Below are 25770 nucleotides of genomic sequence, written 5' to 3'. Positions count from 1 at the left end.
GGTCACAAAATGCAATGAAATAATTTAAAGTTAAGCTGTTTTGCTGAACACACAAGAGCAGAAGCATTACAGAAGTAATTTATCTGAATTATTGTAGAAGACAAAATATTTTGAAACTTTCTCCCTTAAGAAAACAAAAATATAAACTATAATACAAAAAGAAGACCCATTTGGCTTTCTAAACAGTTTATAGAATTGTAGCTGGTGTCCAAATTAGAAGATATTGGAAAAGCCACATTGTATATTCTGAAAGTGTTAAAGTATTTTTTGGTCACAAGTATTAGAGTGTGTTTTAATTTTAGGTACTTCATTATACATTACAGTATATGGTACTATTTCTGCATTTTGATGGAGGCAGGGTTTGTTATATTTGCTCCCCATAGTAACATCCAAAACATTCCACTTTGTAGGCAACAGCCTAGAACAATTATTTCATCTATTTTTATTACTTAGATATTTCAATTTATCTATTTTTCTAATAATATAAATAATTTTCTATAGGTCCAGTATGTAATTATATTCTATTATTATATTTAAATTAATTATACATAACTTATTATAGAAATTATTGTAGAAATAATAATAATGCACAACACAATAATAAAGATCAATCTTCTGTAAAGTCAGATGAATGAAGAAATAGGAACAAATACTCAAACCTAAAATGGAGTATGTTGTAGGTGTGTTTTGTGCCTGTAACATGCATTGCAGAAATAGTATTTCCACTAATAAGTAGTGTTTCCACTAATATTCTTTTTCTCCTTAAATATATTTAGAATGATTCACTAAAAAAAAATTCTCTTTGAAGAATGCCAAGTTTTTAAACTTGGGGCAGAAATAAAAGTTAAATAAACAAATATCATTATAAATGCTAAAATGTGGGAACGTTTACATGTTTAGAATATGCATATATCTAAAATAAAAGGAAAATATTTTTGAAAACAGCATGAAACAACCTCACCTAAATTTTTGAACTGCATAAAATGTTTGATCTAATGTTTTTAAGCTATCCCTAATATAGTTCTAGTTCTATGACTAGAAAGGGATGCCTAGGTTGAGAAACTTAATATAGCTTTTCAGTTTATAGGAATCTTGAAATTATTTGAAAATAATTTTCCTGTCGTAGTTGGTTGTCATGGATTTGAGATCTTTTAATGTTTACAGAATTTAGTTGGCAAAACACTCTGCACTAATATCCATTTGGATGATTTACCAAGCAGCCTCTTTTTTATGACACGAAAGTAGGATTGCATAACACACAAATTCAGGACATTATGGCAGTGAACATTTCTGAAAAGTTTTGAGGATATATCAAAGGAAGTTACTAGTTACAACTATGTCCTTTAAATAAAAAAATATCAAAAAACTTTTAAAAACATTAAAATATTTTCTTTAAAAAGGCTGAGCATGTACACAAGATGGTTTTATTACGTTACATACAATCTGGTCATGTCCCTTTACTTGATGGTTAGTCTGTAAAAACAAATAATTGGAAAACCTTAAGATGCTAAATAGGATTTAATGCCTTATAACTCACAGATACAGGCGCAGCCCCAGACATACTGTCAGTAATGTTGTTAATTCTTTAATTTATGCAACTTGATTCTAACTCAAGGGAAAAATAACAACAACAAAAACAAACAAACAAAACAAAAAAAAACCAAAAAACTCCACAACCAAACAGATATTTCATATGTTGTTAAAAAAAAATCAAAATGCTGTCATTGCAAAAGCATTTGGATGGTAAGAAATTCTATCTAGGCAAAGGCAGGGCAATAAGTGAGAAGCATGTGATCATCTGACTCAATTAACGATGCTAAATTTGGTAAATCTCTGTGTAAAGTCAGGTCTATACTATGAAAACAATGTTTTTAGCCTGTAGACAGTAAATCTTTCCTATCTCCAATTATTTCTACAGCCCAAAGGCTTACATATGCACATGTATTTCAGGAATGATTTTGTGAGATTTGCAGTGAGATATGTTAGAGTCTGTCTTTCAAAGGAATTCTTTATGGAACAAGGATAGCAACATGTGCCCATCAATAATTAGCTTCTGTTAGGGACTATTTTTAATCACCTGGCAAATCTAGGACACCTGCAAGATCTACAAGTCCAAGATGATTCTTAGTCTGTACTGTTACTGTCACTTACAATTTGCACATTCATAGCAAAGCAGCATTTACTGCTTTGGCGAGCTACTCATTATGAGGAAAAGGCTTCCAGAGAGCTGTGTTTGGAAGAGCAGCCAGGCTGGGGCATAGGGTGTGTGAAGTCTTTACCAATGCTGGTTAAACATGACAAGAAATTATACACCTGGAAGTGGACTGTGTGTCTTTGAGAATCTCAGAATATAGGCATTGACTTTTACCTTTATATTATGCTTATCAAAAAGGTAACTAGTTATATAAATTGACATAGAACTGGAATTCGCTTAATACTGCTTGCTCCTGCATTCTTCATTCTCTGTTTTCTGCACTTTCCTTCATTCCTTAAAGCACAGAGGAGTGGATAGGTGTAAAAGTTTCAGTAGTTAAAGTAATAAGTTTGTAGCTAGAAAACAAGCATTTTTAGATCATAGAGGAACACTTGCACCTCGTTGAATGGAGTTTCTACAGCAGTTTGGTAACCAGTTCCCCTCAGCAGCTTCACAGGTTTCAGAGCCTGTTTGCATCCTTTTGCAGGGTAAGGAATAAAAAATAACCTCACGTTTTAAATTAATTTTAAAAAGTATTAAGCATTTAGTTATAAAACCTGATTTCAATTATTTAACATGCAAATGTCAATCTGTTCAGAGACTTGGTGGATGGCCACTTAGCAATTTGAATTATCAAGATATTAAGAAAACCTAGGGAAACATGCTAAATTCCATGCTAAATGAGGACAGGACATAAGAATTGCATTTTCTGTGTTGTATCAATTTTCATAGGGTGCCATGAGTCAATATTGCAGGATGGAGGAGGATACACAGGGAGAGAATTATTCACTAGGAGATGAGAGTAAAGGAAAAAAAAGAGGAAAAAAAGGAAGACTCCACATGCATAAGTCTTAATGATCACAAGAATTCAAGATTGCTCATCTCTTGAGGAAACAAAAAGTATCATTATTCCAAATTGATACTTGGCAACAGCAACAAAATTTTTCAGATGCACCTGAATTTCTTCTGCACATAATTGAAAATATTACAGTTTCAATTACTTCCATATTGAGGTTTTGGGATGAAACATCAGAGGCAAGAAACACAAACAGTTAAGGACAATAGTCATCCCAGTACAATATTGCCACTTAAAATAGTTACCTAGCAACTTTTCAAAGTTACTTTTTCCTTACAGCACAAAGACAAGATCAACAGAATAACTCAAAAGTCAGCTGAACCTTGCCTGAATCTAAAAACCACTCAACTCATAACTAATATGTTTTGACCTGTGGAAAAGTCACTGCAAAAAAATTCTCATACTCCTTTTCTTTGAAAACACCACTTTCTAAGAATAGACATTATTTTTTCCAAATAAATGAATGCATGTCTCATATCACTAGATCTAAGAATCAGGACCAATTATGATTTACATGAATTCAGAATACTCAGGACTTGAGAGAGTACTGAACAATTTGCTGTCAGTCTAGACTGAGACTAGAGTGCATAATATAACTAAGTAAATTAAAAGGATGAATGTAATTTTCAAGTAATTGTTTATAAATGAGGCATTGACAGAAAAAGTACTATATATTGCTACTATAGCTGAGAATAATTCAGCTTTCACAACAATGTCATTTCCCTGATTCTGCAGTTTTAGAAAAAGAACTATTCCTCTTAAATCCTCTATCAATACATACTCATGCAGAATATTGATCCCTCTAGCTGGACAGCACCCCGCAGGCTAGAAGCAATTTCACTGAGTGCATAGCTAAGGAACGAGAGAGCTGTTGAGAATATTTGAAACTTACAATAAGGAGCTGAAATTTTGAGTAGCTACAGCTCTAAACACACATGAAAGGATTAGAAAAAGTGGGACAAAGCCAGTCCAGCTAATAAGTGTACCTGTCTATACAGTACTGACATCACTGCTGACAGGGAACAGGCTTTTTTCAGCTTTTCACAGTTTTGAGACTGGACTTGTAGCTTTTGTAGCCAGAGCATCAGTTGCCTAATGAGTAGGAATCTATGACTGGAAAATGGCAAACATTGTCACAATTTTCAAGAAGCGAGGGAAGAATGTCCCTGCAAACTGCAGGCCTGTTAGTCTCAGTTCAGTGCCTGGTAAAGTTATGGAGAACATTGTTGTGGCAGGTATTGAAAAATACCTTAAGGACAACTCAGTCATCCATCACAATCAGCACAATTTCATGAGAGGAAAGGCCTGCTTATCAAATCTGATTTGCCTTCATGACAAGGTAGCCCATCTAGTTGACTGAGGGAATCTAGTTGATGTAATCTGTCTGGATTTTGGTAAAGTTTTTGATACAGTCTCTCTCAGCATCCTTCTGGATAAAATGCCCAGCCCACAGCGAGATAAACACATCATGCTATGGATGACCAGCTATCTCATGAGCCAAGCACAAAGGGTTATAGGGAATGGGGTGGCTTTGGGCTGGTGACCTGTCACTATAGTGGAGATCTTCAGGGCTCTATCCCTGGCCCTGTGCTCTTCAACAGCTTCATAAACAACTTGGATGCAGGACAGGAAGGGATACTACCCGAGTTTACAGATGATACAAAACTGGAAGGAGCTGTTACTCCTGTAAAGGAAAGAAGGCCCTGCAGGGAGACCTCAACATATTAGAGAACTGGGCAATCACCAACCATGTGAAGTTGAACAGGGCAAAGTGCCGGATTCTGCACCTGGGATGGGGTAAGCCTGGATGCATGGATAGACTGGGGAATGGGAGGCTGGAGGACAGCACTGGAAAGGGACCTGGGTGTCCTGGTCTGTGGCAAGTTGAACATGAATTAGTAGAGCCCTGGCAGCCAGGAGGGGCCAAACATGTCCTGGTGTGCCTCAGGCACAGCATCGCCAGCCGGGCAAGGGAGGGGATTGTCCTGCTCTGCTCTGCGGCAGCCTCACCTTGAATATTTCACGCAGTATTCAGCAAATCCTGTGTTTCTGTGGCTACCAACTTTATTTTAATTTGCTCTTGAATGTGGTTCCTGTACCCTATTTGTCCAATATGCCATAAGGCTGTTCTACAAGGGAAGAGAACGCAGCAGCCAAGGTGATCACAGCATATTAACTGCACCAGCTACACACGAAGAGTGACCATAGCAGGTTCTCTCCACCATCTGTGACAACTGAACAAAGAAAAGTAACAAGTCCAGGATCCCTTGAGGAAGCTCAGTGACAGTGTCCAGATGAGCAGAAAACACACAGCAAAATAAATTTAAATGGAGTTTGTGGGATGTGAGCAGGGGGAGGGAAGGTCACAAATAAGGCATTTGTAGTCCATGTTTTTAGAATAACAGATACGTATATTATTTTAATTATATTTAGATATTGTGTTGAGACTTATTACCATTGCAAGTGAAAAGAAAATAGGAACTCACTGTATTTTGATTAAAGTCAAAAGAATTTCAGTTAAAATTACAATGAATTCCTGGTTTCATATATAAGATGTGTTGCCCTTTTTGTGCATAACAAGTTTTTTAGTATAATGCAAACAGGGCTGTTTGCATTATAGCACAAACCCATTCCTTATCATTCCCCACCCCTCTTTTTTCCATTATTTCTTGCAATAGTTGCACAGGCACATTCACATATGAGTGTGTGCTTATATTTTTTTCTAAATTTTTAATATGTCTGCATTGCACGTGTTATAAACAAGGATGGAGAGGCAGTAAGAATTTTCTTCAATATTGAAATATTGGAACCGAGCTGGAGTGAAGGGAGCAGGTATTCAGCTCAAAATACAAAATACCTTGAGCTACAAACCACAGTAGTAGCCTCAGCTGGTTGGGAACATGACATAGTGTTGTTCTTCTATTATTTCTAGAGTCCCATATTGTTGTTATTAGATTTCTAAAGTCCATACCTCTCTGATGTATTCTCATGGCTGCAGATCTTCACAGACTCCTTCTGCTGCATGCTGTTCTCTCTCAGGTCAGGGCTCCTCCAAGGCTCTCCCCGACTGGCTTACCCACCCCCTTTTATCCCGGTCATCTTCATCAGTTACAGCTGCAGCCCAATTAAGGACATCACAGCTGCAGCCCATCAAGGGCAACCGGGACCTCTGGGGCAAAGCCTCTACACACATATTCAAATACATTTCCTCTACTATATTTCCCCCTTTGTTTTTACTTAAGTTAACAGTTGTACAGATCTTCAATTACAATACATACATTTCTCCATGACTCTCAGGTCATGCATAACACCCACACTTTGTCGCAGCTCTTGGCCACCACAGCTCTCGGCTGTCTTAGCTTCTACCAACTATCACCACAGCTCTTGGCTGTTCTGTCACAGCTCTTGGCCGCCACAGCTCTCGGCTGTCTTATGTTGTCGCAGCTCTTGGCCGCCACAGCTCTCGGCTGTCTTATGCTCTGCTAACAATCACGTCGGGATCACCACTTGTTATTCTTCTATTACAACTCCCTGACCCAAAGGCTATGTTCCGTTGCAGCTCTTGGCCACCACAGCTCTCGGCTGTCTTATCTTCTGCTAGCAACCACCCGTCGCAGCTCTTGGCCGCCACAGCTCTCGGCCGTCTTATGTTGTCGCAGCTCTTGGCCACCACAGCTCTCGGCTGTCTTATGCTCTGCTAACTATCACGTCGGGATCACCACTTGTTGTTCTTCTATTATTTCTAGAGTCCCATACTGTTGTTATTAGATTTCCAAAGTCCATACCTCTTGGGTGTATTCTCATGGCTGCAGCTCTTCACAGGCTCCTTCTGCTGCACGCTGCTCTCTCTCTCAGGTCAGGGCTCCTCCAAGGCTCTCCCTGACTGGCTAACCCACCCCCTTTTATCCCGGTCATCTTCATCAGTTACAGCTGCAGCCCAATTAAGGACATCGCAGCTGCAGCCCATCGAGAGCAACCGGGACCTCTGGGGCAAAGCCTCTACACACATATTCAAATACATTTCCTCTACTATAACATAGAACCTGAAACAATAGGTGTGGAAAAGGTTACACATAAAAAAGGAGTTATATGAGTTAGAATCCTGGAGAGGAAAGATATATCTGCATGAAAAAGGTAGATTGAGACAAGAATTAGAAGCCTGGAGAGAGGAAGCTGGCATAGGACAGAAAACAAAAGATTAAAGGAATCTTTGATTTTTAAGGAGGTCAACTTGAGACAATTATAATTCAAAAGAGGGAAAAACCACAAAACTGGAGGTATGGGTAAGAAATAATGGGAGACAAGCAAATTTTTTACCAGAAGTAAAACCTGGAAGTTTGTGGTAAAAACCTGAAATTCACTCTTCAGCTCTTAGGAGAAAGTTATAAAAACATTGGCAGGACTTTTGCAGTTAGTCTTCATTCTCCAGCTTACAATCAGTTGATATCTGCTTCTATTCCTATGATTTTTATTAGCTCATGTAGTACAGACCTTTGCAATGCATCTGACCATCCTGATGAATGCAAAGAAGACAGGAAATACATAACTTTGTTTTTAGTTTTGAACTTGAAACCTTTTTAGGACGAAGATTATGGAGGTTTTAAAGTCAAACACTCAAAGGTCTGTAAGACTAATTCAACACCCTTGTATATAAATACTATCAATACATACTTTAAATATGCAATTTTTTTTTTTGCCTTATAGCCTTATTCAGTCTATGAAATTGAACGGCATTAGGTATCAGTGAGGGTTGTGTAGGTTCTTCCTTATGCAATCTTGCTTAAAATCTCAAAAGGTCTTCATCTTTACCTGTCAAAACCACTACCATTAATTTGCACAACTTGTTCTTGTTTACAAGTCAGCATTGAGACCCTCTGAAAATTTAATAACACACTGATCTAGGCATTTTTTTAAACTCTTTAGTAAGAGTTTCTCTGCTGCACACTCTGCATACATGCTGAAACACAGAATATACCACTATTTTTCCATTTCTGAAACTGAACGTTACTAATTTTATATAATACATAAAATTTTCTCATAATCAAATGGGTTAGAATTGTTTTCATAACTTCCATTGAACCATTAAATTAAATTCAGATGTTATTTCATTAATTGATTCAGTGTTGTTTCTGATGTCTAATTAAATTTAGCAGAGGTCTCCTTATACAAATAATAATTGTCAGTTTATATCAGATCTAATAGAATTCGATGTGCAAGTACTGTAGACAAAGCCCTGTTATGATCTTATGGTTAAAAGTGTACAACATGAGCTCTTTTGTGGTGCCAGTTGTGTCCTGTGGTACCTCAGGCACGGCATCACCCCCTGGCTGATGGAGGGGACTGTGCTGCTCTGCTCTACACTTGTGTGCCTCACCTTGGGTACTGTGTGCAGTCTTGGGGGCCACAATTAAGGATACAAAGCTATTAGAGAGGATCCAGAAGAGGCTATAAAGATGGTGAAGGGCCTTGAGGGGAAGCCATAAGAGGAGCAGCTGAAGTACCCTGGCCTGTTCAGTCTGGAGGAGACTGAAGGGAGACCTCATTGCTGTCTGCAACTTCCTCATGAGGGGCAGAGGAGTGGCAGGCACTGGTCTCTTCTCTCAGGTGACCAGTGACAGAGCCAGAGGGAATGGCCTGAAGTTGTGTTAGCAGAGGTTTAGGTTAGATATTCAAGAAAGGTTCGTCCCCCAGAGGGTGGTTGGGTACTGGCAAGGGCTCCCCAGGGAAGTGGTCACAGCACCAAGCCTGACTGAGAAAGAAATGTTTGGACAATGGTCTCAGTCAGATGGTGTGACTCCTGGGGAGTCCTGTGCAGGGCCAGGTGTTAGACTTGATAATCCTTGTGGGTTCCTTCCAACTCAGCATATTCCGTGATTCTGTAAATTATTAAGTTTGTACACTCTGCTATGTCAAATTCTCTCATTTGCTTACAACAAAGTGTATAGACCCAAGAAATGCATGCAATCAAGACTTGTTTCTCTTTTCAATTTGTTAAGCCAATCTTTGGGGTTTTTTTAAATTATGTTTTAATTAAGTTTATAAGAAGTGATGAAGGAGTAGTGTCATCTGAGTTGATGTAACAGATTAGTTGGCATTTTCATGATCCCTATCTATCTTCCTGAGAACTTTATTATAGACATTATTGTCTGTGGAAACAAACATATTACATTCAGTCTGAGCCCCAAATGTCCCAAGCATTTGATTAGTAATCTTGGCTAAGTGTCATATTTTTCTAGCATTAGATTTAGTCTATTCTGGTAGAATTCCACTGTTTTTATATTTATTAAAATTGAAATTGGAATGCTATAAACTTTTATCTTCTTTTTCTTTCTCTCTTTAGACTGCATGGTATAGCAATATCTCTAGAATGTTCCACAAAACTGGCAAAAAATGGAAGGGAAAAATTTCTAATTCCATCTGCCTGCCTATATATGTTTTAGTAGAGTAGTATAAATTGTGTATGATATTCTGTCAGATAGATATGAATTTTCTAGATATTTGTACATATTCACATAGCTAATCATGCATACAAGTACAAATCATACACATCTGTGCACGGAGTCTGACATATAACCTCTCTATTTATACAGTTTCAGGTTTCTTGATAGGAATAAAATTAGAACACCTGTAGAGGACTTTCCAAAGAGAAATTAATCTCAATGCAAATATATGAAATAAATTATTTTTTTTCCTACAAAAACTGATCTTTCCTTAAAGAGGTCTCAGTTTTGAAATAAGGCTCTGAAGAGGGTCATTCAGACTGGAGAAGAGGAGGCCAAGGGGAAACTATTGGCCTCTACAGCTGCCTGAAAGGAGCTGTGACAAGGTGGGGGTTGGTCTCTTCTCCCAGTCGAGCAGTAACAGAACAAGGGGCCATTTCAAATGTCCATAACTTCAGGGGAAAATAGATAGTGTAAGGCACTAATTATCCTCACAAATTTGTGTGAAAAATTTTCTGTGTGTGCAGTGGTATGTAAGTTCTTTGTTTCCTCCTCTCATAATTGTATCTTTGGCTGTGATTTTAAGAAAATCCTTCTATTAAAATGTTCAGCTGACATAGCTTGACATACTCTATCGCAGAGAAATATATCAGCCTGAAGAATATAATATACATTTCAAAAGCTGTTGTTTACAAACCTTGTATGCTTCTTGTGGCTCTCTTTCTCTACAGGTTTGTTAGTTGAGGACATTTGTCCAATGCTTTTAAACCCAGATTTTGCACTGTATTGTACATAACCTTCAGCACTGACTGCATTCTCCTGTTCTGCTTCTAAAAATTACTCTCATTCCTAAAATACATAAAACTTTTCACAACATGTTTATTGGCAATCTGACCTGGCAGGAGACCCTTTCATTTAAGTGGTTAATGCTCAGTCTTTCTATACTTGCTGCTATATTGCCAGGTTTATTATTATTATCTTTTACTAATAACTGAGAAAGACTTTACATGTATAGTGTGCATCAATAGCTACCACCACCAATAAGCTTGTACCAAAACTCATCTAAGTAATTTTTTAATTTATAAGGAAAATCACACATAGTCTGCCTAGATTTTGGACTTAGCATAGAAAAAAATACTTCTCTGTATTTGCAATCTGTATTTTTGATGGAATGATTCAACAAAAATTTATCATTGTGAATCTGTTTTCACAGAAAATCAATTTGCTACTGCATCCAATACTTTTATCTTTAAAAAAATCTGGATAAAAACTCACTTGAAGACAGTTTTTTAAGTGAATCAGCCTGTTATAACAAAAACATTTCATAGTGTATGAAATATTTTATGAAAATCAGCATTATAATAAAAAGACACATATTTGGTTACAAATGCTTTTCTGTATGATTGATCAGAAACCAGTGTGTACACAAATCAGAATGAGCTCTCATAGACATATAAAAAGAGTGTTAGATACTTCATAACACGTAATATACTTCACAGGATGATGTAGGATATTAAAAAGATAAATCAGCTGCATTCTTTCAAGTCAAAATCTAATGAGATGATTTTCTGAAGAAGTAAAGATACACATTAAAAGAGTATGAGCAAAATGAGGAGAGGATATTGAATAAACAGAATAAATGACAGAATAAACTAGGTTGGAAAAGACCTTTGAGATCATGGAGTCCAGCCTGTGACCTAACATGACCTTATCAGCTATAGGAGAGGCAAAACCTTTCAGCTCTTGAAACAAAAGCAGGAACATAAAATGACCTTCTGGTCACCTTTTATTTGATGCAGCCCAGGATAAGGTTGGGTTTCAGGGTGGCAAATGGCATTGCTTGGTCAAGACAAGCTTCTCATTCACTAACACCAGGGCTGGCCTTCATCCATTCTCTGCCCAGCCTGTACTTGTGCTTGGGATTGACCAAACCCAGGTGCAGGACCTTGCACTTGGCCTTGTTGAAATTCATGCATTTTGCATGGTCACAACTCCCAGTGTCGTCAAGGTCTCCAGCCATGACATCCAGAGGGGAAATAATCAATTGTTGATAATGATACCTGAGAAACATTGAAAATGAAATCTGTCTTCTGCTTCTGCTCTTGCAGGGACAGCTCTCAAGTAGACTGCTAACTTTTATTCCCAGAGTACCATATGTGGAGCTAGAAATGACTGCAGAATATCAAAATTATCAGTAGGAGACATCCTTCTAGCTGCTTAGAGTGTTTTTGACTGACATGATGAAACAATAAGGACAGAGTTAAATAACTGAAAAGGTAAACATGTTTTCTTTTGGAAAACATATTTTGGATTGCTATATGTAGGTCTAAAGAGTAATAAGGAGGCGGCACATAAAATTTCATATGCAAAAGATTATTGTCTAAAATAGCCATATAGTAGTTATTTGTGATTTTCTGTGCTGAAAGAAGATCAGAGCAAGTGAAATAGAAATAAAAAGCTATACAGTGTTTTGAAAACATTTCTTTCTTATACAGCAATTTGAACAAGCAGCAAATGAGGTCACAAGGGCCATATAATTGAAAATCAGGCTATTGCTGTAAGATAAACAAGGTTAAAGTTGGAAAGCACGTAGGATACCATTATTATAATGTCATTAAGTTTGAAATGCTGATGGAGTTCTGTAGAGGGGTCAGTAAACACAAAGATATTGCACTGTAAGAAATGCTGACTTGAAGGAAATGTGAAACAAGTTGAATAAAAGTGGCCGAAATTCAATAATTCATGAAAAAATCAAGAGTGGAAAAGGGAGAATCTATTCTTGGTAGGTCACATTAGGAAAAAAAAAAAGGAAGAAAAAGCCATGTAAGCATAAATAAATGCATAAAGTTAAAAGAGCAGCAAAAACAATGTGGTCAACCCAAAAGTTTAAGTCCCTGTGTGACTGAGAACTGCATAAGAGAGAAAGAAATCCCAGAACATTTAAAGGAGCTCGAGAATGTTTAAAGATACTGAAAAAAATTGGACAGAGCAAAAAGAAATTACAATATAAACTTCAAGGCATATATAGAAGAAATCTCAGTTATTCTTTGTAACAGGTAAGAAGAAATAGTTGTTTCTCTTAAATCACCATAAGTATAGAATAATGTTGCTGAAGTCAATACACTTACTCCAGATTTACATCAAGATTTAGAAGAATAAAGCTGGTCCTGTCTGATAGGTACAACTGATTACCATTTTAATTAGGGCCAGGGATATGAGAAATCACTTTCTATGAAGTTTTTGAAGATCAACTCTCCTCTATAATTGTCATTGCTGACTTTTCTGCCTAATGGGAAGAGACGGAAAAAAAAAAGAAAGAAAACAAAAAACTTTGTCATTAAATTTTTCATTGGTATTTATCTTTTTGCCTCTTTGCTTCCATTATTAGTATCCATTATTTGTCTTATGGTCTATTATATATAAGATAAATAGATTTTCTTTGCAATCCCTGTATATTTTAGTCATAGGCTGAGATTGAAGTCCTTTATGTTGGCAATCCTAGGATGTACTAAAATATATTATCTCAAGAAAAATTAAACAAGACTGTCTTTCAAACATAAATATTAAAAAAACTAAAGTGACAAGTATATGACCTCACCCTTTAATGTCACTAATGTACCATCACTAAGCATCGGATATGAGAATTGTAGGGATTTTTAGGCAAGGCTGTTCAGGAGAAAAAAATCTTTGATTTTTCAAGACTGTCACAGGACCTCGTGCCAAGTGAAAGGAAAAAATGGAAGTTGGTTTCTTAAATTAACTTTTCATCCTACACTTGTAATTTTGCTGCTCTCTTGAATCAGAGGGATGATAGATGAATGTATCTATTCAGCCTGATTGACCCCAAGGCTTTCACTGACAATTTATATCAATATTCACTAGAAAGTTCCTGCATAAGCTAAATATATGATGACTATTACCAGTTTCATCATCCAAGGAATTAAAAAAGAGAAAATGTGAAGGAAATGTTACAGAAATTTTGTAGCTGGCCCTAAAACATTTGAATGTAATTTTTTTCTTTCCATTACAAAAAGAACCCAAATGAAACAACAAAACCAATTGTTGTACCAACCGCTGAGAAAATCTACTTCTGGTTATGGAGAGTATTGGTTGGAGTTTTGCATCCATATTTCTAGTAGCAGGAGAAAAAAGGTTATGGGTCATGTCCTTTATCAGTAAGATTGATCCCTGCTGTGCTGTCAATATGTAGTTACTATTAATCTTTATTTAGATGAAGTCAGTCGTATTTGTAGTTCCAGATGTTATCAACTTGCCTGATGAATTTGGATGTAATAAAAATGTTAGAGCCACTCAAGAGACTACAGATATGTCACGTCACAGATGGAGTGACACTTTTAAGAGAGAAGTAGCAATATTTCTATTGATATGAAGCAGATATTTAACAAAGTTTGGAAAATGGGAAATGCATCAGTGATCTAATGAGATTTCACTGTGAGGTACTGTCACCTACTGCATAAAGGACAGTCAGACAAAACTGTCAGGGAGAGCCTTCTGCCAAGTCATGAGGTTCAGAAAGGACACCCTTGTTTTCTAATCTCCTTCTCAGAGAGGAGTTTAGGTGCAGCTGGATCCAGACTTAGCAGAACCTTTGTCAATTGTTTATGTCTAAAGGATTTTATGTGCAGAACCAACCCTTTATAGTACTTAGTTAAGATTTAAAAGTTCAGTATGTTATTAATCACTTACTGATAAGCTGTTGCAGCAAGGAATCTCTTAACCTCAAGAGTAGCTTTAAGAGGTGTTACTCAAGGTGTGCTGACTGCTGCCAGGTAAGAAATCCTAATGAGCCCCCAGCTATCCACTATTTATAAAGAAAATTAATGGAATTATATCAGTATTTGCATATTTCCTACAGAAGTCAATTTTCTCCAAACTTAAGAAGTGCCACAATTTGGTGGACACATTGCTCAAATTAACCTTTGACTATTGTGCCTTCCCCAAATCCACTTTGTGTCTGGTGCAACCATCATGACCAGATTGTGTCCATTAAGACTGCCACTGGTGGTCATCACTTGAGCAGGGTTACAGGAAATAAAGGTCAGATTGGCATGGGGGAGGCAGGGGAGAGGACAAGGACAACGGACACAATCACAAGTCATTGGGTCTTTCTAAGAAATAAACTCTTAGAAAAGGGACATCAACAGGGGAGCACATTCATTGTTGTGACATCTGTCTTCCCAAGTAACACTTATGTGTGCTGAGGCCCAGCTTCCCAGGACAGCTGCCTGGGTGTCACACTGACCAAAATTCTCTTTTTGCTGAGCTTGGCTACGCATAAGCTGGTACACTCTTCTGGGCAGATCAGGTCAACTGTCCCAGCCATGCCCCCTCATGCTTTTTACCTACCCTCAGCCTACTTCCAGGTAGCATGGAAGAATGAGAAATAGAAAGGGCTTTGATGTTGTTCAAGCAATGTTCAACAATGAATAAAACATTGGCTTGCTATCAATGCTATTTTGGTCATAAATCTAAAGCACAGCATCATGTGGACTGCTGTGAAAAAATGTTAACCCCATTCCAGACAGACCCAGAATAAGTTTTTCCTCTTTTCCATGCTGATCAGAGACTCAGAGCAATGGTTTCCCCTGAATTACAAGCAGGATTCAGTATGTTGCAGTATGTTGTGTCTTTTTCTGAGATTTAGTACATAAAACATTTTTTTTAACAAAGAATACTGTGAATTCAAGACTGAGGCTTTCATGTATTGATCTCTGAGGTTCCTCTTTATTCTCAAGGGGAAAAAATATCCAAGCCAAACAATCTGCACTAAATCTGACATGGGAAGGTGTGAACACTTATTCTCTCTATTTTTCCTTTCTTTAGTCTGCTTCATGTCCTATTATGAAACTCCACGTAAAATGGCTCCACTTCACGTTGCACTATTAATAGTCAATTTTTGTTCAAATTACCTAAAGAAATAAGGTTAATGTGAAAAATAAGTGATTATTATAGTACATCAAGGCTGAATTTTTGTTGACTTAGCAATATTAACTTAGCATTACAAATTCATGTATTAATGAAACATTTATGACAGGAAAATGTAAATTTCTGATTCTCTACAATCTAAACCATTTTCAGACTTCTTTTTTCTTCAAATTTTTCTTAATCAACTGAACATTAGAAATATTTTCAAATGAAAATGAAAAGCTGAAAGAAAAAAGCTATCAAATCTAACTTTTCTATAAATCAGAAACTAATGTACTGCGCTCCTGTGGAGACCCATGTTAAACTGCTGAGGTCAGAATATGTTTCTCTCTGTCTGGACTACACTGTTGCATGTTCAAACTGTTTTCCAGATTATCAGTCTGAAAATCTGTTCCTCATGTTTGAACAAGTCATAGTCTTGTGCTGCTACAAATGGGTTTGCAAGCACACACATTTGAAACATTTTCAGTACTGTGACTTAACATAGTCTGGCATAACTTCTGTTTTGTCTGTAAAACAAAAACAGTGGCAAATGATGAAATGGTCAGGTTACAAAGAAACATAAATCTTTGGTCTGTCATTTCATTATACCCTGGAGGATTCCTGATCTCACTCTGTATCTGTCAGATGACAAGTGACAAAAATCTGGACAGCAACACCTGCTCACTGATTTCCTAATATACATAACAAATTCCATAATATAGTTCAAAAGCTCCAGCACTCAGAATTCAGTATACTCAGAGATCACATTTATAAATGTGAACTACTAAAGGTACTTTGTATATTGATTTTGTGTCAGTCAAGGAAATATAATGAATACTTACATCAGGGATAAACCTGTTTTACCAATCCATAGTGCTGCAAGTATAGAACCATTTTACAGAACAGTGATATCTGACACAAGCACTCTAACCTTTCAAAGGCTAAATTGTCAGCAAGTGCATCTGTTGGAAAAAAGTGTATCACACCATTACAGTCTCTCATTTCTTTGAATTTGACATCCATAAATATCTAGGAAGTGCTTAGAGATCCAAAGCAGCAGAACCAGTGACAGAAGATTGGTTAAGTAATAAACCCAAGTAAGGTAATATTCACAGTTCTATGTTTACTTTCAGTGAAATTTAAGAACTCCAGACTGGTTAAAAGTAGAAGCAGTTTAGGATAATCACCTCTCTGCTACATTATTGTTTTCTTTAAATTTTGTTTATTTCACAAACTTGTTCTTTTAGTTCAGAATTTCTCTCATGTGGGTTCCAGCTGCTTTGTTCAGCTATCAACCCTAGTTAGATACAAAGCCAATGAAATCTTAAGATACAACATCTGGAAATCAAATGGATTGCTACTTCAGATTTTTAAATTTTTTCAGTAGAAGAACATCAGGCTGAATTATTTTAAAATAATTATTAATAAAAATATTTTTTCTAGTCTAAAAATTCTTTTTATATCTATTTTCTTTATTTATTTGTCTTTACTTATTTGTTGATTTCTCTTCTCTACATTACTTTTTATCCTTAGTTTGTTTTCTTCTTTTGCCATCTGTTTGTTGTTGTTGTTTCTTTAAAAAGTACTTTATCACCCTGGAAACTCAAGCATTATAAAGTCTTGGCCAGCTAAAATACAATTTTCAACATGTTTTTTGTCAATTGCTCTCAACTTACATAAAGAACACCAATTAACAGAGAAGCCTATGCTGCCTGTCCCTTTCTTTTAAGGGTAGCCATACAATGACCCTTAGCAAGAAAATTATGATTATGAGCATATGGTGAAAAAATTTAATGTCTTACTTATTTCAAAGCCTTTCTTATTACTGCTATTAGTAGATCCTGCTGGATGATCAAGCAATAAATCATTTGACCGTGTAGAATTCATAGTCCTGTAATTGATCTTTTTCATGTGTTTTCAGATAAAACTGTGTAATACTTTCTAACTAAAGGTAAATGAGTAGATAAATTACTTATGTCCTTGAGGGAGCACAGCTGGAGAAATTGCATTCAGGCAATATAACTTACTTTCCCATCTTTCCCCTTTTTTCTTTACTTATAAGGGTAAAGGAAAAAGAGACACATTGGGGAATGAAAATTACAAGGAATTGCTATGGGTTAGACTATTTTCTATTTCCATCCACTTCACATCAGAAAAAAACCCCTTTAATTTTGTAATAATATTTTCCTATTTTATAAAGATGGCAGTGCAGTGGATGAAACAATTATACCTCAGAGGACACTAAGATCTAAATTTGGTTTTTATTTATTTCATTGATTTGGCTACATTAATATTTCTAGCAAAAAAATTGCCCCCTGGACTTCAGTGTCCAGAACAATAAATCAATATCAATTTCTGACTTCTCTGCATATTTAGATTTTATATATGCAGAGTGTTATAGGAATACTAAATGCTGCAAAAAAAATGGTTTGGCACAATATCATGGAGGAGCATTCTTTTTTATTCTATCTGAAACAATTAATATATTTGTAACCTGAGACCTGGAAGAATAATTCTTACAAATATTATTTATAGAGATGCTGGTGTACTCTGGGAAGACTTGACCCACCCAAGTGGTGAATGAACTGCAGAAACAATAAAAATATAGACCAGGCTGAAGGGAATTCCTACTCAATTATATGTAAATAAATGCACATAGCCTGGGAAACAGACAGAAAAAGCAACAATCAAAGCCTGACTTCTTTAGGGCTTTTTCAGGGAATATAGGTAGGAAAGACAAGTAGGGAAGTTTCTTTTATGTGAAAAGAGCAGTTCAAACAAAAAGTAAGCTGCCATGTAAGACATATGAGAGGCAGGTGAGAGCTTGTGAACTAGCATCAGGCCAGATGCCAGAGAAGGAACTCAGGAAAACTGAGCTGTAAAAGTCACAAAACTGTGAGGTGAATCTCCTGGATACTGTTAAACATCAAACTTGATATGTCTGAGTCTGAGTATAACGACAGGAAGATAAGCACATTGCCCTCTATCTACCAAACAAATAAAACATCCATCAAGCCAAGCAAGCACTGAAATAAATGGGTTTCTGGTTTCTTATTACCCACTTAGTAGTTCCCAGATCAGGTCCTAGTTTCATCAGGATTGGGTTCAGCTTACTACAATTAGAGACAATCCTGACCTCAGCAGCACCAGCTGCCTGGTACTAGGGAGCAGGAGAGAACCTACCCAAACCTGCCCACTTTATTGCTCCTTTTTTCTGCTTTATTTGTAGTGCAAGAAAATCGCTCTTAGCTGAAGTCCTTACTGAAGTTAAGCAGAACATCCTTCTGTAGTATTCTGTACACATGTATTTTCCATTTCCTTTTTCTGAGGCCACACATTTTATTCATTATGTGCCTTCCCTTCTGCAAACAGTTCAGGTTTAATGTTGTCCAATGCTAATTCTGAAAAAAATGCTTTACCTGAGAGAAAAGCAGCAATAGATCCAGAATTCACTCTTGTTTGTCCCAGTGGTTTCCAGTTCTCCAACAATTAAATCTTCATTTTTTCCCCAGGAGATGAAAAATTTCTGAGAATGTGCATCAAAACTAAAATAAAATGAGGAATACAGGATCATAGACATGAGATATGATGTAGTGAAGTATACACACTGCCTCTTACTAAGCTTATATTGCTGTATCCATCAGTTCCTATTAAAATTCCCTGACAGAAAAGTCATCTATTAAAAATGCAATTTTTTAAGCATTTTTTGAAGCAGATATTACAGCTGGTATAAATCAAGGTACCTCTTCTCATTTAAATGGATGTTCCAGATATAAATTTGTAAAGCTGACTCCTCTAGATAAGTCACTACATTTGGAAATATAGAATAGGCTGTGATTTTACTTAAACAAAAAACATATGCAAGAAACATATTTCAGTAGCAGACTTGAACTCTTCAAAATACAGAAGGGAAAATGGGAAGACTATTTAAATGCTTACAGATGCTTAACAGAGGTTATTAGTTATCAGATGGTATCATGGTGTATCTGCTTTTATTTTTAATTTCCACAAGGTTATCCTTGCTAATATTGTACACCAGTGAATATGACATGTTTTAATTTTGAAAACAGTTAAAAGGGACTCAATGGTCTTAAGGTCTTTTCCAAGCAAAAGAATTCTGTGATTGACTACCCTTAATTATAGACATGTATCAAAATCATAGCAGTATGCTTAAATAAAAAAAAGTTTTTGCTACAGAAATTAGATTTTAAAATACAGTTTACACTCACCATTTTTTAATTTGAAATTAATTTTTTAACACTGTCACTTCACTCAAGAAAGCTGAGTTGTATCTTTTTATTTCTTTATAAAATATTTCTTTATAAAATATAATATTTCTTTCTTATAATATTTCTTTATACTATTTCTTCTTTTCTTATAATATTTCTTTATAAAATATAAAATATCTTCAATCCTCACACATTGTTAGCTTTCACCTATCCAAGGCCATAAATTCACCTAATGTGTTGCTTATTCATTAAATACCTGCCATCAGTTCAATCTGGAATCAAATAACCAGTAGAGAATTTTTTCCTCTTCTCAAAATATGCTGAATCATTAAATTTATTGAGAAGTACTTCAAATTATGTTAAAATATTTTCATTTTTATTTAAATTCATTTTAGTACATGGTTCTGTGGTTTGGTTTTAGTTTTGTTTTTTTGTTTTTTATTTTTTCTTGTTTGTTTTTTTGTTTTTTACAAAACCTGGTAATGTAAATTTGTGAGGAAATCTGTACATTTCAACTTAGGCAGATATTTGCATACAAATCTGTGTCAGAATCAGACAAATCCTATGTACTGAACATCTGATTTTTGTCAGTTACACAGTATTCTGTCAATTTTAAAAGTCTTTGGTAAGTTTTATAAATTTGAGGACCACATCTATGCATTTCCCTCCAAAAAACCAAAACCAAAATGTAACCAACCAACCAAACCAAACTAAACCAAACCAAAACCAAGGAGCCAAAATTGCGTTATTTTTCTAATTTATTTAACAGAATGTTTTCAAGAATCTGGAAGATCTGAGGATAAGATAACCAGAAAGAAGGTTGAGAAGTATATGTAATTTATGCTATGTCTAAATAGCAATCATCAAGGGAAAAATGTGTTTTTCACTTCAGATGTGAGAAGTACTATGTCCACTGACTCAAAGCTGCATATAAACTTACTGTCTGCTGAAATAGCTCATTATAGATTCAGGTCTTGTCTTGGTACTGTCCATGTGTCTGAATTACCCCAATGCATATGGCATCTGAAGACCTCTTGAAAAATTCATGGAGTGATCATTTTGCTACTTGCTTGTTAGAGAGAACAATGACTTATGACACAGTCACCATTATTTGCAGTCATTTGCCTCTTCATTCTAATGTGAAGCCAGTGCTACCCCTAATATAGAAACTCATTAAAAGTTCTGGATGTTTCTTGTAATTTAAAAAACAGCTATAATCAGCTAAAAATCAAAAAAAATCATCAACATCCTTCAACTATTTTGCTGTATTTCTGCTTCTTGTTCCAAGTCATGATTCAGCTGCAGTTAAATCACTTGTCAACATTTGGAATTTTGGCAAAGAAATATCACTTAAATGCTTTCAGGCTTCATTGTGCTGCATTGTGCTCTGTCATTAAAAAATATGGAATTCAGATATTAGATCATATAGTTGCCTCACATTAACAGTATATATTTCAAAATGGCTAAGAAATAAATAGTTACTATGTATAGCCATAGCAACCAACCAACCAACAGCAACAACAAAAGTACTGAAATCACTATTTATATGTAGGTTCCAAAAGGGAGAGAAAAGCATGCAAATAAAAAAAGTAAACCCAAAATACATACCTTTTTTCTTCCTTAATTTTCCAAATTTCAAAATTCTAGAATCTAGATCACAACTTTTTTTTTTTTTGTAAATTGCTATGGTTTATTTATAATCATACGTATGGTTAATTATTTTAATGACATTTTTCTTTATAACTATCAAATATTATTAATATTCTTCATTGCCCTCTTATTAAATGGTAGATGTTATAGTCTTTCAGACTCCAGATTTCCAAACCCAAGGTTTTAATTCAGCTTTTGCTTTGCAAAGTCACAAATAGCAAGTCCATCAACATTAATTTGTTACATACTCCTTTCAGAGCCACCAATACCTATGCAAAGTTCACTGCAATGAAAGAAAAATAATTAGGTTGTGTGTTGTTACTCTTGTGAAGTGGCATTGTATTTGGTAAAATAAAAACTACTCCAACCTTACAGTTGGAAAGTGGTCAGGGAAAATCTCTCCATCGGAGTTCACCTGGTCAACTCTTTTGTATCTACATGAGGGACGCCCTTGTTGCACTTTTCCCTTGCTGGAAATACATTATGTATTACAAATTGTTATTGCAAAGAGACACTCTTTCATTTTAGCCATCCCTTTATATTTTTACAGTTGTTGATTTCATCTTTTGGAGTAAAGTGGAATCTTTCATAGAGTGTCTTATATGCCTCTGTATTCTTGATTTCACTCTGTCTTCCTGACTCACCCAAGATATGACAGCAAGAAGATAAAATATTGGGTTAGAAGTGGTCACTAAATACCCGAGGAAGGGGAGCTCTTTTTAGTTGTGTCACAAGAGTGGAAACAAAAACATGTAATGTTACATTCTTTAGATAAGCATAATACTAAAAATAAATTATAATGCTAAAAGATGCAAATCACCACAAACTTCATTTTTACTCAAAAATCTTATGAAGAACTGAGCGATTTTGATGTATTTCTACATCAATATGAAAATTTCAATATTAGAAACAAGACTAAGGAGTTTAATAAGAGATATTTCATTAAACACAGTGGAAGAGAGAGCTCCAGAAATGCATTGCACAAATCTAAGGATGCTCCCACTTGGCATGCTTTTTTGTAGGACACCTATTAAACTGACCACTCAGGTTGGGAACAAAAATGTGTAGACATACATAAGAAAAACATCTTATTCATTATATTACTATGAGGTCCTAGCTGCACGCCTCTGATTCTTCAAGTTCCTGTGGTCTATCAATGTCAGATCTCAAAAGAATCTTTTGCAGAGACAGATTCTGAGCTACTATTCAGTAAAAGAGGAGAATAACTAAGGAAAATACACTTCACAAGTTAATATTTGGTCACATATATGAAGGCAAACGGTATTTTATTAAGGAAATGTAGACACAGCCTCTCTATTACAGGTTTCTGGAAATAACTTCTTTTAAAATCTTTTTTATTGCAAAGACAAAAAAGGGCAAAATTGGTTAGTCAGAATAGCTAACGAGTTGAATGAACAGTACATCCTTAGTGAAATCTGTCTGAAATAGTGTCAGGTAAAAAAGCACTTATAAAACCCCAGTAAAATATTTTTAAATATCAGAGACATTCATAGAACAATACTTGATGAATACCTGATAGTTATAATGTCAACTGAGACAGAACAAAAGTACATTGAAAAAAGGAGTAAGTGAGTAAAGAAATCATATGGGCTTTTATCACAAAACATCATGATAATTATTTTCATGGGTGAAGTTCTTTCAGCATTAGAACTACAGAACTAAAAAAGCCCTGTAAACCTTTCAGAGAATCAAAAACTTCCTCAGAATGCAAATGGAAAGGATCTCTGAAGACTGTGTTGTCCAACTACCCTTTTGAAACAGAGCCAGCTAAAGTAGGTTGTCCAGGGCTGTTGCCAGTTGTGTTTTGAGTACTCCAAGAGCAGAAAACCTCACAGTGCAGCCTGTTTCAAACACTCTCACAGTAAAAAAAAAAATAAAATTCTTATGCTCAAGTGGAATTTTCTGTATTTTTGTTTGAGTTATTAAGTTATTAAGCTCTTAGGGAGTATCCAAAGGAGGGGTATGAAGATGAAGGGCCATGAGGGGAAGCCATATGAGAAGCGAGTGGTCTTTTCACTTGGTCTTTTCAGTCTGGAGAGGAGGAGGCTGAGGGGAGACCTCATTGAAGTCTACAAATTCCTTGTGAGGGGAAGAGGAGCAGCTGGCACTGATCTCTTCTCTGCGGTGAAGAGTGACAGGACCTGAAGGAATGGCCTGAAGTTGTGTCAGGGGTGGTTTAGGTTGGACATTAGAAAAGCATTCTTCACTCAGAGAGTGATTGGGCACTGGGCTGATACAGGGAAATGGTCACAGCATCAAGTGCCTCTGAGTTCAAGTGTTTGGACAATGCTCTCGGGCACATGGGGTGACTCTTGGGGATGGTGCGGGGCAGGCCTGGGCGCTGGACTCAGTGATCCTTGTGAGTCCCTGACAACTCAGTATATTCTGTCATTCTGGGGTCCTGAGTAGTTCATGAAAGTCAAACACTTTGCTTCCAAAAGTAAAAGAATATTAATTTCACTTCTTGATTGCTCCTGAAGTATTCGTAATATCGTCTTAGTAATTTTTATGTGATTATTCTGAATGAGTTCTAGTAAAAGACATGCATCAGTCTAACTTCAAGCTTACTGCAATCAACATTTATCATTATAAAACACATTTCTATTGATCATAACTTTGGAAATATTTGGCATTTGAGAAAAAAAATAATCTATCATCAATTTTAATAATTTCTTGCAAATACCAATAAAAATGCCTATTTTCTAGAACAGAGGGAAAAAATACAGAATCTTCTGAATACAGAAAAAAATTTTTGGACATTGTCTCTATGTAAAGCTCCACTTTTGGGCTGTTTCTAACTTAACTTCTGTTCAATGTTCTTTCAATAAAATCACCTTTGCTGTCCTGAAAATGTACACAAATTAGTAAAAGGTATTCCTTGGAAAGTTATAATGAATATATCACCTCAGGAGAGATTTCCTTGATGTCAGAAATTATTATCTCTGAGCCTTATCCCAGTGAATTTTTCAAGGCTTTTATTTCAGAACAAAGTGTGAAAATATCTTATTCAAAGAACCACTGAACTGGGTTCTTCTGGGAAGTAATAAAAGTAATTGCATAAATATGGATTTAGCGAATATACACATACTGGAAATTAATTTTCTGATTTTTAAGACATTTATGCATGACCTTAAAATATCCTTTGTAGTATAAATTTTCAATATGTATGTCTAGAACAACTCAATAGAAAACCTGTCCCTGGCTGATAACCAGACTTCTCAGTCACTTCATTTGGTCTCAAAAATACAGTCAGGCTATTTTTTTTCAACTTACCTAACAGACCTTAAGACTTTTGTATTTTGATCCCTTCAGATGACTCAAACTGCTGATGATTGCAATTTATGTTCTGTTTGGCTGTGAAGGAGTATGATGCTGAACATGGCTAAATTCATTAAATTTTCACGTCTGGTTGCATACACTTTATTTAATCCAGCTGAATTCTTACTTTAGAACTTCCTTTAAATTGAGAACACAAAAACATTGCCATTTGACCCTTCCATATCTAATCTATTTAAATTCTGCAAGAAAGTGATTCTGTATCAGATTAAAATTTATTTTGAAAAAAGGTATATGTAAATAGCAAAACACTACAACATCTGGTGAACGTTGTAACAGCTCCTCTATTTTAGAAGATGTTGAAAAGAATTATGACTTTAGGTATGCATTACCCTTTGATGATTATTGTTAGTTTAAACATAATTGTTCCATATACAAGCACTATACTGCACTGTGAATTGTGATTCACTTTAACTGTGGGAGAGGAAAAGGAGGGGAGAAAGAAAAAAGAGAGTAAATGAGGGCAAAAGGAAGGAATGAGGGATGGAATAAAAAAGGGAAAGGAAAGAGGGGAAAAAAAGGAAGAAGAAAGAACAAGAAATACTGTAGTCTCACTATCAAACATTTTATTACACTTTCGTTACTCTAATGCTGCATCTGATAAATAATTTAAAAAATAGCACCTTTATGACCTTTCATCTTTACATACTAAGCCAAATACTTTCATTATGAATCAAGGCTTGCTTGTTGCAGAGTATTAGGCCGCAAACAAAGAACAGATGGAACATTTCAAGCACATAGGCATTACGTGTTGCAAAATAGCTGTTAAAAACTTTAGGAAAAAACTTATATGAAATTCTCATATTGATAGTTATTTCTAAGATTATAGGGACAGAAAAAAGGAGTAAACCTGGTACTGAATACCTGACAAACTGAGTCCTGCTAAAGTTGCAACTGAACTCTGTTCCTCTGTTCTTTAAATATCACAAGAGATGTATTTGGGTTGTTTTGCTGGTGGTTTGGGGTTAGTTGTTTTTTTTGGGGGGAGAAGGAGTTTTAAATAGTTAAAATTAAAAGTTTGAAATATTTTTATTATCTTTACTTCCAATTTTTAATGGAGATTTTCTCAGTAGGCCACAGTCTTACATACAAACAGAATTGCAAGTTATGAGAGAT

Source organism: Agelaius tricolor, unplaced genomic scaffold (genome assembly GCF_023055355.1).
Source record: "Agelaius tricolor isolate 1412-34295 unplaced genomic scaffold, bAgeTri1.0.p SCAF_1, whole genome shotgun sequence".
NCBI classification, from domain to species: domain Eukaryota; kingdom Metazoa; phylum Chordata; class Aves; order Passeriformes; family Icteridae; genus Agelaius; species Agelaius tricolor.
The sequence above is the reverse complement of the archived record's forward strand: the minus strand, read 5'-3'. Positions refer to the sequence as shown.